Source organism: Taudactylus pleione, unplaced genomic scaffold, assembly GCF_031769625.1.
Source record: "Taudactylus pleione unplaced genomic scaffold, aTauple2 ptg001975l, whole genome shotgun sequence".
NCBI classification, from domain to species: Eukaryota; Metazoa; Chordata; class Amphibia; order Anura; family Myobatrachidae; genus Taudactylus; species Taudactylus pleione.
The window spans coordinates 22,691-37,500 of NW_028286371.1; the positions used below are offsets into that span (position 1 = coordinate 22,691).

At 41.0% G+C, this 14,810-nt stretch overlaps 5 non-coding genes across 5 annotated transcripts; all 5 read left to right on the top strand.

The window, feature by feature from the left end:
• Positions 1 to 9,936: 9,936 nt before the first annotated feature.
• On the top strand, positions 9,937 to 10,008 carry TRNAT-UGU (transfer RNA threonine (anticodon UGU)). The gene has a single exon. It is a non-coding gene; the product is annotated as a tRNA-Thr (tRNA).
• An 882-nt stretch (positions 10,009 to 10,890) lies between these two features.
• On the top strand, positions 10,891 to 10,962 carry TRNAT-UGU (transfer RNA threonine (anticodon UGU)). Its single transcript has one exon. It is a non-coding gene; the product is annotated as a tRNA-Thr (tRNA).
• Positions 10,963 to 11,854: 892 nt separating this feature from the next.
• Positions 11,855 to 11,927, top strand: TRNAT-UGU (transfer RNA threonine (anticodon UGU)). The gene has a single exon. It is a non-coding gene; the product is annotated as a tRNA-Thr (tRNA).
• Positions 11,928 to 13,154: 1,227 nt separating this feature from the next.
• On the top strand, positions 13,155 to 13,226 carry TRNAT-UGU (transfer RNA threonine (anticodon UGU)). The gene has a single exon. It is a non-coding gene; the product is annotated as a tRNA-Thr (tRNA).
• Positions 13,227 to 14,118: 892 nt separating this feature from the next.
• On the top strand, positions 14,119 to 14,191 carry TRNAT-UGU (transfer RNA threonine (anticodon UGU)). The gene has a single exon. It is a non-coding gene; the product is annotated as a tRNA-Thr (tRNA).
• Positions 14,192 to 14,810: the final 619 nt, after the last annotated feature.

Genomic DNA, 14,810 nt, shown 5'->3' on the forward strand with positions numbered 1-14,810 from the left:
CAGTGCATCAGGTCCCTTCCGCCAAAGCAAGCCAAGAGCCTCACATTACCATAATAAAGGAAGCTTTGTTAATCCATTTACTGTAAGCAGTCAACTCTGCCCTAGTGTCCTGAAAAATTCTACGAATTGTCACCATTGCCAAAGACACCATCCCCCGTCTGCTAGGACAACTAGTGTGCCGCTATGAATGTGCCTGTACTGAATATTCAAAACTGACGGTGCCGTACAATTTAGCACCCCAGAATAGTGATTTCATAACTGCAGGAACTGTTAGTGAAACTACTGTCTAGAATGTGAGACAGGCCTCTGCATCACAAACTGTGCGCCCAGAAACCTCAAAACGCGAACATACGACAACGCATATGCGGTCTCAGCCTCGTGCACTATGGCTACGTCCCTTGGACTGTGTCTGAGAGTGGTTTCCGTTTGTGAGAGAGCGCTGTGTGTTCAAAGCTGACTGTGTATTTGATGCGCAAAATAGCGTTGCATCCCAAACTGATGACATTGGTGATGCTGCTCCAACCTTGCACACTAAGTACGGTAGTAGTGGGATCTGTAGGAGAGAGAGCTCTCTGTATTACACGGTTGGCGCTATGGTGGCTGTCAGCCATCTGCGATGGATTGGAAATGGAGGGGGGTACAATGGGATCTGTGGCGCCAAGCCATACGCCATGTAGCGCTATGCTATCACTAAGCATGCACAGTTGGCTGTATTACTGCAGTCGGTACAGTATTGTATTCTGTTGCATTTCCATCTCTGGCGGGCGCATGCCCAGTAGGAGGGTTGCGATGGGATTTCTGGCGCATGCCCAGTGGGCCGAGAGTCATACACAGTGCATCAGGTCCCTTCCCCCAATGCAAGCCAAGAGCCTCACATTACCATAATAAAGGAAGCTTTGTTAATCCATTTACTGTAAGCAGTCAGCTCTGCCCTAGTGTCCTGAAAAATGCTACGAATTGTCACCATTGCCAAAGACACCATCCTCCGTCTGCTAGGACAACTAGTGTGCCGCTATGAATGTGCCTGTACTGAATATTCAAAACTGATGGTGCCGTACAATTTAGCACCACAGAATAGTGATTTCATAACTGCAGGAACTGTTAGTGAAACTACTTTCTAGAATGTGAGACAGGCCTCTGCATCACAAACTGTGCGCCCAGAAACCGCAAAACGCAAACATGCGACAACGCATATGCGGTCTCAGCCTCGTGCACTATGGCTACGTCCCTTGGACTGTGTCTGAGAGTGGTTTCCGTCTGTGAGAGAGCGCTCTGTGTTCAAAGCTGACTGTGTGTTTGATGCGCAAAATAGTGTTGCATCCCAAACTGATGACATTGGTGATGCTGCTCCAACCTTGCACACTAAGTACGATAGTAGTGGGATCTGTAGGAGAGAGAGCTCTCTGTATTACACGGTTGGCACTATGGTGGCTGTCAGCCATCTGCGATGGATTAGAAATGGAGGGGGGTACAATGGGATCTGTGGCGCCAAGCCATACGCCATGTAGCGCTATGCTATCACTAAGCATGCGCAGTTGGCTGTATTACTGCAGTCGGTACAGTATTGTATTCTGTTGCATTTCCATCTCTGGTGGGCGCATGCCCAGTAGGAGGGTTGCGATGGGATTTCTGGCGCATGCCCAGTGGGCCGAGAGTCATACACAGTGCATCAGGTCCCTTCCCCCAAAGCAAGCCAAGAGACTCACATTACCATAATAAAGAAAGCTTTGTTTGCCCATTTACTGTAAGCAGTCAGCTCTGCCCTAGTGTCCTGAAAAATGCTATGAATTGTCACCATTGCCAAAGACACCATCCCCCGTCTGCTAGGACAACTAGTGTGCCGCTATGAATGTGCCTGTACTGAATATTCAAAACTGACGGTGCCATACAATTTAGCACCACAGAATAGTGATTTCATAACTGCAGGAACTGTTAGTGAAACTACTGTCTAGAATGTGAGACAGGCCTCTGCATCACAAACTGTGCGCCCAGAAACCGCAAAACACAAACATACGACAACGCATATACGGTCTCAGCCTCGTGCACTATGGCTACGTCCCTTGGACTGTGTCTGAGAGTGGTTTCCGTCTGTGAGAGAGCGCTCTGTGTTCAAAGCTGACTGTGTGTTTGATGCGCAAAATAGCGTTGCATCCCAAACTGATGACATTGGTGATGCTGCTCCAACCTTGCACACTAAGTACGGTAGTAGTGGGATCTGTAGGAGAGAGAGCTCTCTGTATTACACGGTTGGCGCTATGGTGGCTGTCAGCCATCTGCGATGGATTGGAAATGGAGGGGGGTACAATGGGATCTGTGGCGCCAAGCCATACGCCATGTAGCACTATGCTATCACTGAGCATGCACAGTTGGCTGTATTACTGCAGTCGGTACAGTATTGTATTCTGTTGCATTTCCATCTCTGGCGGGCGCATGCCCAGTAGGAGGGTTGCGATGGGATTTCTGGCACATGCCCAGTGGGCCGAGAGTCATACACAGTGCATCAGGTCCCTTCCCCCAAAGCAAGCCAAGAGCCTCACATTACCATAATAAAGAAAGCTTTGTTTGCCCATTTACTGTAAGCAGTCAGCTCTGCCCTAGTGTCCTGAAAAATGCTACGAATTGTCACCATTGCCAAAGACACCATCCACCGTCTGCTAGGACAACTAGTGTGCTGCTATGAATGTGCCTGTACTGAATATTCAAAACTGACTGTGCCGTACAATTTAGCACCACAGAATAGTGATTTCATAACTGCTGGAACTGTTAGTGAAACTACTGTCTAGAATGTGAGACAGGCCTCTGCATCACAAACTGTGTGCCCAGAAACCGCAAAACGCAAACATGTGACAACGCATATGCGGTCTCAGCCTCGTGCACTATGGCTACGTCCCTTGGACTGTGTCTGAGAGTGGTTTCCGTCTGTGAGAGAGCGCTCTGTGTTCAAAGCTGACTGTGAGTTTGATGCGCAAAATAGCGTTGCATCCCAAACTGATGACATTGGTGATGCTGCTCCAACCTTGCACACTAAGTACGGTAGTAGTGGGATCTGTAGGAGAGAGAGCTCTCTGTATTACACGGTTGGCGCTATGGTGGCTGTCAGCCATCTGCGATGGATTGGAAATGGAGGGGGGTACAATGGGATCTGTGGCGCCAAGCCATACGCCATGTAGCGCTATGCTATCACTGAGCATGCACTGCAGTCGATACAGTATTGTATTCTGTTGCATTTCCATCTCTGGCGGGCGCATGCCCAGTAGGAGGACGCCGTGCGTCGTGCGTTGTTCGAATTACGACGTGCGTCACTGGCTACTCAAAATGGCTTCTATGAGGGCAAGACGCTACTCGTCCGGCGAGCTCTTTGTTTTGGTTAAGTGGCGGGACCAAGCGTTCGCCACTAACCAAGACAAAGAGCTCGCCTACAGAAGTGCAAGCCGCGAGATCCACATGCTATACGGCCTGCGCCTCAATGTTCGCTCACTGCAGCGCAGGTGGAGTGACCTGCTGCGGAGGGATAGGCCTCACCTACAGTGTATCCGGAGGCATATAAGTCGAAGTAAGTACAGTATTGCTGTATAATCACATGAATTACAGTATACTGTACAATAACGAATACAGTACAATGCACGACTCTGACATACTCTACATTACTGTACACTGCACTGTAGGGTTTTGGATAGTACAGTATGTTACGATGACTGACAGTTGTTAACACATACTGACATGACTGGCAGACATTTGATTGACAGGCTGATTAAATCTACAGTACTGTACATGGACTAAAGGGTTACACACTATAGGTCGACATGGCTTGTTTGATTAATAAATTAGTAACAAAAAGCAAGTTGATTGATCCACCATTCTAATGTCTGTCGACCAAATCTGTTAACCTACAGTACTGTACACACTATTTTTCTGTGCTGGGCCTGCCCCCTTTAAGTCTGACATTATTACTGTACGTCATGGACAGATTCAGCAGCTCCCAACTGTCATCTCACAGGCTGTGTTTGAAAAATGATATTTTGGAGCTGATTGGCTGGTATCTTATCACTTCTCACTCTGTGCCCCATTTACAGTACAGTACAAATGAAGGGAAATACCAGGGGGAATTTTCATTTGGTATCACTGTGATACAAACGAAAATTCCACCTGTACTGTATTTATTAATACAGTACTTACCCCTCCGGCGAGGTCTCGCAAAGTCCTCAGCGGGGTCCCCCGCTGGGTTCGGGCTCCAGTGTCATGCGCATGTGCCATCTTGTAAAGCTCGTGGGGTGGCGACAGTGCCACCCACATAGCCTATGTGTAACGTTGCACCACTTGGTCATACAGTACTTTACTGGACTGTATATTTTTTTATATACAGTACTGTACAGTACAGTACCATACTGTTTTATTTTGGCCCCAATGCCAGCTTCACAGACTACAGTAGTTTATGTACTACAGTATACTGTATTGGTTTGTATTTTAATCAATAGCTAATTCCCTAAGGCCATCTACCTTAATGACGACATGTATTTTTCCCCACCGCCGCCACCACCGCCACCACCGCCGCCACCACCACCATCACTGCCACCACCCCCATCACTACCAGCAGCCGGGCCCAGTTGGCTGAATTTTCAGAGGAAGTACAGTACACACTACTGAGGCCATCTACAGTACTGTACCGTAATCCCTCTCCAATTTGAACTCTTGTTTTCAAATGCTCCTTAATGACGACATGTATTTTTCCCTACAGGGCCAGCAGCCCCCCTGCCCCGGCAGCGCCACCACTGCCGCCACCACCGCCGCCACCACCATCACTGCCACCACCCCCATCACTGCCAGCAGCACCACCATCTTCTCCAGCCTCCTCAAATGACAGTGGTAATGATTACAACAGTTACAGTATGGACACAATAGTGTCATGCTACTACCTTTTTGATTTTTTGCACTGTATAATATATTTTTTTCTTATACTGTACACACAGACAGACTCGTCATTGATGAGGAGGCTGCAGGAAGCCCCCTGCCCTGTAAGTAAAGTACACCTCCCTCTCCCTCTTTCTTTCTCTTTCTCTTTCTCTCTCTTTCATTTTCCTCTCTCTCTCTCTCTCTCTCTCTTTTTCCCTCTCTTTCCCTGTTTTTCTCTCTTTCTTTTTCTCTATCTCTCTTTCTCTCTCCCCCTCTGTTTCTCTCTCTGTTAAAACATCTCCAACGTCTTCTCCTTACACAATAATTGTTTCTGTCCTTGTGTATTTTAGTTGAAGACATTGAAGTGCCTCAGCCCTCCCCAGGGCAAGAGGAAGACCCAGACTCACCTCCCCAGCCAAGTAAGTACTGTATACAGTTTTATACTGTAGGACATTTTGTATTAATACTGTACTGTAATACAGTACAGTATACTGTATACTGTAGTAATGTTACAGTTGAGTATGTTTACCCTCTACTTTCCCACTGAGTACTGTACAATAGTGTATTATTTTTTTTTTTATGCAGAACACCTCCATATAGTGATTCTGGAGCTGGACAGCAGCGAATCCAGTAAACCTTTCTTTGTTTTTCTCTCTCTCTCTCTCTCTCCCTCTTTCTTTCTCTCCTTCCCTCTCCCCCCCTCTCTCTCTCTCCCTCTGTCTTTCTCTCTCGCCCTCTCCCCCTCTCTCTCTCTTTCTCTTTATCTCTGTCTTTCTTTCTCTTTTTCATTCTCTGTCTCTTTCTCTCTCTTTTCATTCTCTCTCTCTTTCTCTCTCCCTCTTTCTTTCTCTCCTTCCCTCTCCCTCTCTCTCTCTCTCTCTTTCTCTTTATCTCTGTCTTTCTTTCTCTTTTTCATTCTCTGTCTCTTTCTCTCTCTTTTCATTCTCTCTCTCTTTCTCTCTCCCTCTTTCTTTCTCTCCTTCCCTCTCCCCCCTCTCTCTCTCTCTCTCTTTCTCTCTCTTTCTATCTCTCTCTTTCTCTCTCCCTGTCTTTCTCTCTCCCTCTCCCCCTATCTCTCTCTCTTTCTCTCTCTCCCTGTCTCCCTGTGTTTCTCTCTCTCTCTCTCTTAAAACATCTCCAACGTCTTCTCTCTTTTCTGTAACATACAGTACTGTACTGTCATTTTTTTCAACAGCTTCACCAGAGACCGTACCCCCACCCAGCCCCAGCGACAGTTTGCGTAAGTACAGTACATTGTTCTCTCTCTCTCTTCTCATTCTCTCTCTCTGTCTCTCTCCCTCTTTCTTTCTCTCCTTCCCTCTCCCCCTCTCTCTCTCTTTCTCTTTATCTCTGTCTTTCTTTCTCTTTTTCATTCTCTGTCTCTTTCTCTCTCTTTTTCTCTCTCTCTTTCTCTCTCCCTCTTTCTTTCTCTCCTTCCCTCTCCCGCTCTATCTCTCTCTCTCTTTCTCTTTATTTCTGTCTTTCTTTCTCTTTTTCATTCTCTGTCTCTTTCTCTCTCTTTTTCTCTCTCTCTTTCTCTCTCCCTCTTTCTTTCTCTCCTTCCCTCTCCCCCTCTCTCTCTCTCTCTCTCTCTTTCTCTTTATCTCTGTCTTTCTTTCTCTTTTTCATTCTCTGTCTCTTTCTCTCTCTTTTCATTCTCTCTCTCTTTCTCTCTCCCTCTTTCTTTCTCTCCTTCCCTCTCCCTCTCTCTCTCTCTCTCTCTCTCTCTCTCTCTTTCTCTTTATCTCTGTCTTTCTTTCTCTTTTTCATTCTCTGTCTCTTTCTCTCTCTTTTTCTCTCTCTCTTTCTCTCTCCCTCTTTCTCTCTCCCTCTTTCTTACTCTCCTTCCCTCTCCCCCTCTCTCACTCTTTCTCTTTATCTCTGTCTTTCTTTCTCTTTTTCATTCTCTGTCTCTTTCTCTCTCTTTTCATTCTCTCTCTCTTTCTCTCTCCCTCTTTCTTTCTCTCCATCCCTCTCCCTCTCTCTCTCTCTCTTTCTCTTTATCTCTGTCTTTCTCTCTTTTTCATTCTCTGTCTCTTTCTCTCTCTTTTCATTCTCTCTCTCTTTCTCTCTCCCTCTTTCTTTCTCTCCTTCCCTCTCCCCCCTCTCTCTCCCTCTGTCTTTCTCTCTCACCCTCTCCCCCTCTCTCTCTCTCTTTCTCTCTCCCTCTTTCTTTCTCTCCTTCCCTCTCCCTCTCTCTCTCTCTCTCTTTCTCTCTCTTTCTATCTCTCTCTTTCTCTCTCCCTGTCTTTCTCTCTCGCCCTCTCCCCCTATCTCTCTCTCTTTCTCTCTCTCCCTGTCTCCCTGTGTTTCTCTCTCTCTCTCTCTCTCTTAAAACATCTCCATTGTCTTCTCTCTTTTCTGTAACATACAGGTCTGTACTGTCATTTTTTTCAACAGCATCACCAGAGACCGTACCCCCACCCAGCCCCAGCGACAGTTTGCGTAAGTACAGTACATTGTTCTCTCTCTCTCTTTTCATTCTCTCTCTCTGTCTCTCTCCCTCTTTCTTTCTCTCCTTCCCTCTCCGCCTCTCTCTCTCTTTCTCTTTATCTCTGTCTTTCTTTCTCTTTTTCATTCTCTGTCTCTTTCTCTCTCTTTTTCTCTCTCTCTTTCTCTCTCCCTCTTTCTTTCTCTCCTTCCCTCTCCCCCTCTCTCTCTCTCTCTCTCTCTCTTTCTCTTTATCTCTGTCTTTCTTTCTCTTTTTCATTCTCTGTCTCTTTCTCTCTCTTTTCATTCTCTCTCTCTTTCTCTCTCTCTCTGTCTTTCTCTCTTCCTCTCCCCCTCCCTCTCTCTTTTTCTCCCTCTGTCTGTGTTTGTTTTTGGTTGTTATAGAGGCTCTGTTCAAGATTTATGGTGCGTACACACTAAGCGATAAAGTGGACGACTCAGGGAGCATATCGTGTAGTGTGTATGCACCATTACACAGTTTATGTGTTTCCAAATGGTTTTGATGGAAACTGTTCTTTGTCCACAGTCATTCCACCGCCAATGGTGGCAACACCACCACCCCCACCGACTGGCATCTCTGTGCCGCGTAAGTAAAGTACAACACATTGTTTTATACAGCACTGTATCGCTCTCCTTTTTTACCCTTGTCAGTCTCTCTCTCTCTCTCTCTGTCTTCCTCTCCCCCTCCTTCTCTCTTTTTCTCCTTCTGTCTGTTGGTTTTGATGGAAACTGTTCTTTGTCCACAGTCATACCACCACCATCGGCGGCACCCCCACCAGCACCCACTCGTGTCTCCTTTGGACTATTTAGAAAATGGCTTGCCGCCCTGAGTAAGTACCGTGCACTACTGTACATTTTGCTCTCCTTTTTACAGTGCCTCTCTCCTCCTCCTGTACTCCAAAGACCCATCTCCAACCTCTTCTCCTTACACACTAATTGTTTCTGTACTTGTGTAACAGGAATATTTTTTTTTGCCCCACAGTGCGGGAACATGGAAGACCCCTGCCACAGACCCAGCCCCCCACTGGCCAGTTGCTAGAACCTGGGCCAAGCAGGGCTCACAGTCCGTGTAAGTACTGTACCCTACACAACTGTACATTGTCTTCTTCTGTACTGTCTCTCTCCTTTTTTGTTTTCACAGTGTCTCTTTCTCTCTCTTCTGTACTACAAAGATGCATCTCCAACCTCTTTTCCTTACACACTTTGTGTTTTAATTTTTTTTATAAAGGACATCACTCTAAAGGTGGCCATCCACTTAAAGATACCGGTATGACAACCACTGCATGATTAGGACATTGTAATCATGCAGTTGTTTGTCAATACAGTAAGTGATGAGCCTACTCCAAACAAGCAGTTGTTCAGTGCAGGGTCATCAATCATTTGCAAACATGCTTTGCAGATACTGTACAGTAATAGTCATTAAATTGTGGGAGGTTGAATACACACACTTGTATAGCCAAATTGGAAAGACACATATCGCATTCAGTCTAACCTATTGACTGGTTTCAAGAGCATATTTGAAAACATTTGTGTTTTCTTTTATTGGACCAATTTCTTTCAAACTGAAACTCCCAGCATGGTTATTCACCATCATTATAAAATAAATATAAGAGATTTCCAATTATTTAACTTTAAAAAGAGCATTTAAAGCTATGGAGCCACTTGGTTAAGTTATGTTATACACATTTTGGTGTCTGGTTGAGGATGGAAATTGATATACAGCAAATTTCAAATCTTTTCTGGTTAATGTACTTTTTTCAATTACAATTGTTGTGTTTATGGTCATCTTAAGGTTCTTCAAGATTGCATTGCATAGAGCAGATTTCATCTTGTGCAATTGAAACCAATATTTTGAACATAGGTGCCAATAGATATAACTGAAGGCTGATTTGAACATGTAAGCATATATACTCTACACGTGCAAGCACACTCAGGGTAATGACCACTAATGACTACAAATAACTCTATAAAGATGTCCGGCTATAACATTTTGAAATAATTCTACCCTATGGATCCTAAAGTTGAAAAGCCATGGAAAGTATGACCAATTTTGGATCTCTATTATGTACACACCACACTAACATAAAACAGCTCATTTTAAAATGCATTTAAATAATTTGATTCAAAGTGTCTCCCAGGTATGCCTCAATTATAGATATTGCATATATATCAGAATAGGCCATTTGAAAAGGATTCAACATCTCAATAAATAGAACCAAGAGAATGAAAACAGTATACATAAGCCTACATTTTTAATTGTCATATTAGTGCTAAAGTATAATGAAAACCAAAGTTGAAGTGTTCCTTTATAAGGCAGGAGGATTAAATGTTTTGTTTTATGTTAACCTGGCCTCTCTCCTACAGCTCGTTAAGAAGTAAAGTAATACATTCCTAGTCCATTATAGATGACTACAACTACTTTGCCAATTTTATGTGACTGTCTTGATGCAATCTTGAAGAACCTTAAGATGACCATAAACACAACAAATGTAATTGAAAAAAGTACATTTACCAGAAAAGTTTTGAAATTTGCTGTATATCAATTTCCATCCTCAACCAGACACCAAAATGTGTATAAAATAACTTAACCAAGTGGCTCCATAGCTCAGGGGTTAGAGCACTGGTCTTGTAAACCAGGGGTCGTGAGTTCAAATCTCACTGGAAATAGATATACAGCAAATTTCAAATCTTTTCTGGTAAATGTACTTTTTTCAATTACAATTGTTGTGTTTATGGTCATCTTAAGGTTCTTCAAGATTGCATTGCATAGAGCAGATTTCATCTTGTGCAATTGATACCAATATTTTGAACATAGGTGCCAATAGATATAACTGAAGGCTGATTTGAACATGTAAGCATATATACTCTACACGTGCAAGCACACTCAGGGTAATGACCACTAATGACTACAAATAACTCTTTAAAGATGTCCGGCTATAACATTTTGAAATAATTCTACCCATTGGATCCTAAAGTTGGAATGCCATGGAAAGTATGACCAATTTTGGATCTCTATTATGTACACACCACACTAACATAAAACAGCTCATTTTAAAATGCATTTAAATAATTTGATTCAAAGTGTCTCCCAGGTATGCCTCAATTATAGATATTGCATATATATCAGAATAGGCCATTTGAAAAGGATTCAACATCACAATAAATAAAACCAAGAGAATGAAAACAGTATACATAAGCCTACATTTTTAATTGTCATATTAGTGCTAAAGTATAATGAAAACCAAAGTTGAAGTGTTCCTTTATAAGGCAGGAGGATTAAATGTTTTGTTTTATGTTAACCTGGCCTATCTCCTACAGCTCGTTAAGAAGTAAAGTAATACATTCCTAGTCCATTATAGATGACTACAACTACTTTGCCAATTTTATGTGACTGTCTTGATGCAATCTTGAAGAACCTTAAGATGACCATAAACACAACAATTGTAATTGAAAAAAGTACATTTACCAGAAAAGTTTTGAAATTTGCTGTATATCAATTTCCATCCTCAACCAGACACCAAAATGTGTATAAAATAACTTAACCAAGTGGCTCCATAGCTCAGGGGTTAGAGCACTGGTTTTGTAAACCAGGGGTCGTGAGTTCAAATCTCACTGGAAATAGATATACAGCAAATTTCAAATCTTTTCTGGTAAATGTACTTTTTTCAATTACAATTGTTGTGTTTATGGTCATCTTAAGGTTCTTCAAGATTGCATTGCATAGAGCAGATTTCATCTTGTGCAATTGATACCAATATTTTGAACATAGGTGCCAATAGATATAACTGAAGGCTGATTTGAACATGTAAGCATATATACTCTACACGTGCAAGCACACTCAGGGTAATGACCACTAATGACTACAAATAACTCTTTAAAGATGTCCGGCTATAACATTTTGAAATAATTCTACCCTATGGATCCTAAAGTTGGAATGCCATGGAAAGTATGACCAATTTTGGATCTCTATTATGTACACACCACACTAACATAAAACAGCTCATTTTAAAATGCATTTAAATAATTTGATTCAAAGTGTCTCCCAGGTATGCCTCAATTATAGATATTGCATATATATCAGAATAGGCCATTTGAAAAGGATTCAACATCACAATAAATAAAACCAAGAGAATGAAAACAGTATACATAAGCCTACATTTTTAATTGTCATATTAGTGCTAAAGTATAATGAAAACCAAAGTTGAAGTGTTCCTTTATAAGGCAGGAGGATTAAATGTTTTGTTTTATGTTAACCTGGCCTCTCTCCTACAGCTCGTTAAGAAGTAAAGTAATACATTCCTAGTCCATTATAGATGACTACAACTACTTTGCCAATTTTATGTGACTGTCTTGATGCAATCTTGAAGAACCTTAAGATGACCATAAACACAACAATTGTAATTGAAAAAAGTACATTTACCAGAAAAGTTTTGAAATTTGCTGTATATCAATTTCCATCCTCAACCAGGTGTCAACCAGACACCAAAATGTGTATAAAATAACTTAACCAAGTGGCTCCATAGCTCAGGGGTTAGAGCACTGGTCTTGTAAACCAGGGGTTGTGAGTTCAAATCTCACTGGGGCCTAATGTGTCATAATTTGCAGTAACCTATATTGCAATAGTCTGCTTTAGTATGCTAAATGAGAAGATGATGAATACACACACTTGTATTGCCAAATTGGAAAGACACAAATCGCATTCAGTCTAACCTATTGACTGGTTTCAAGAGCATATTTGAATACATTTGTGTTTTCTTTTATTGGACCAATTTCCTTCAAACTGAAACTCCCAGCATGGTTATTCACCATCATTATAAAATAAATATAAAAGATATCCAATTGTTTAACTTTAAAAAGAGCATTTAAAGCTATGGAGCCACTTGGTTAAGTTATGTTATACACATTTTGGTGTCTGGTTGAGGATGGAAATTGATATACAGCAAATTTCAAATCTTTTCTGGTAAATGTACTTTTTTCAATTACAATTGTTGTGTTTATGGTCATCTTAAGGTTCTTCAAGATTGCATTGCATAGAGCAGATTTCATCTTGTGCAATTGATACCAATATTTTGAACATAGGTGCCAATAGATATAACTGAAGGCTGATTTGAACATGTAAGCATATATACTCTACACGTGCAAGCACACTCAGGGTAATGACCACTAATGACTACAAATAACTCTTTAAAGATGTCCGGCTATAACATTTTGAAATAATTCTACCCATTGGATCCTAAAGTTGGAATGCCATGGAAAGTATGACCAATTTTGGATCTCTATTATGTACACACCACACTAACATAAAACAGCTCATTTTAAAATGCATTTAAATAATTTGATTCAAAGTGTCTCCCAGGTATGCCTCAATTATAGATATTGCATATATATCAGAATAGGCCATTTGAAAAGGATTCAACATCACAATAAATAAAACCAAGAGAATGAAAACAGTATACATAAGCCTACATTTTTAATTGTCATATTAGTGCTAAAGTATAATGAAAACCAAAGTTGAAGTGTTCCTTTATAAGGCAGGAGGATTAAATGTTTTGTTTTATGTTAACCTGGCCTATCTCCTACAGCTCGTTAAGAAGTAAAGTAATACATTCCTAGTCCATTATAGATGACTACAACTACTTTGCCAATTTTATGTGACTGTCTTGATGCAATCTTGAAGAACCTTAAGATGACCATAAACACAACAATTGTAATTGAAAAAAGTACATTTACCAGAAAAGTTTTGAAATTTGCTGTATATCAATTTCCATCCTCAACCAGACACCAAAATGTGTATAAAATAACTTAACCAAGTGGCTCCATAGCTCAGGGGTTAGAGCACTGGTCTTGTAAACCAGGGGTCGTGAGTTCAAATCTCACTGGAAATAGATATACAGCAAATTTCAAATCTTTTCTGGTAAATGTACTTTTTTCAATTACAATTGTTGTGTTTATGGTCATCTTAAGGTTCTTCAAGATTGCATTGCATAGAGCAGATTTCATCTTGTGCAATTGATACCAATATTTTGAACATAGGTGCCAATAGATATAACTGAAGGCTGATTTGAACATGTAAGCATATATACTCTACAAGTGCAAGCACACTCAGGGTAATGACCACTAATGACTACAAATAACTCTTTAAAGATGTCCGGCTATAACATTTTGAAATAATTCTACCCTATGGATCCTAAAGTTGGAATGCCATGGAAAGTATGACCAATTTTGGATCTCTATTATGTACACACCACACTAACATAAAACAGCTCATTTTAAAATGCATTTAAATAATTTGATTCAAAGTGTCTCCCAGGTATGCCTCAATTATAGATATTGCATATATATCAGAATAGGCCATTTGAAAAGGATTCAACATCACAATAAATAAAACCAAGAGAATGAAAACAGTATACATAAGCCTACATTTTTAATTGTCATATTAGTGCTAAAGTATAATGAAAACCAAAGTTGAAGTGTTCCTTTATAAGGCAGGAGGATTAAATGTTTTGTTTTATGTTAACCTGGCCTCTCTCCTACAGCTCGTTAAGAAGTAAAGTAATACATTCCTAGTCCATTATAGATGACTACAACTACTTTGCCAATTTTATGTGACTGTCTTGATGCAATCTTGAAGAACCTTAAGATGACCATAAACACAACAATTGTAATTGAAAAAAGTACATTTACCAGAAAAGTTTTGAAATTTGCTGTATATCAATTTCCATCCTCAACCAGGTGTCAACCAGACACCAAAATGTGTATAAAATAACTTAACCAAGTGGCTCCATAGCTCAGGGGTTAGAGCACTGGTCTTGTAAACCAGGGGTTGTGAGTTCAAATCTCACTGGGGCCTAATGTGTCATAATTTGCAGTAACCTATATTGCAATAGTCTGCTTTAGTATGCTAAATGAGAAGATGATGAATACACACACTTGTATTGCCAAATTGGAAAGACACATATCGCATTCAGTCTAACCTATTCACTGGTTTCAAGAGCATATTTGAAAACATTTGTGTTTTCTTTTATTGGACCAATTTCCTTCAAACTGAAACTCCCAGCATGGTTATTCACCATCATTATAAAATAAATATAAAAGATATCCAATTGTTTAACTTTAAAAAGAGCATTTAAAGCTATGGAGCCACTTGGTTAAGTTATGTTATACACATTTTGGTGTCTGGTTGAGGATGGAAATTGATATACAGCAAATTTCAAATCTTTTCAGGTAAATGTACTTTTTTCAATTACAATTGTTGTGTTTATGGTCATCTTAAGGTTCTTCAAGATTGCATTGCATAGAGCAGATTTCATCTTGTGCAATTGATACCAATATTTTGAACATAGGTGCCAATAGATATAACTGAAGGCTGATTTGAACATGTAAGCATATATACTCTACACGTGCAAGCACACTCAGGGTAATGACCACTAATGACTACAAATAACTCTTTAAAGATGTCCGGCTATAAC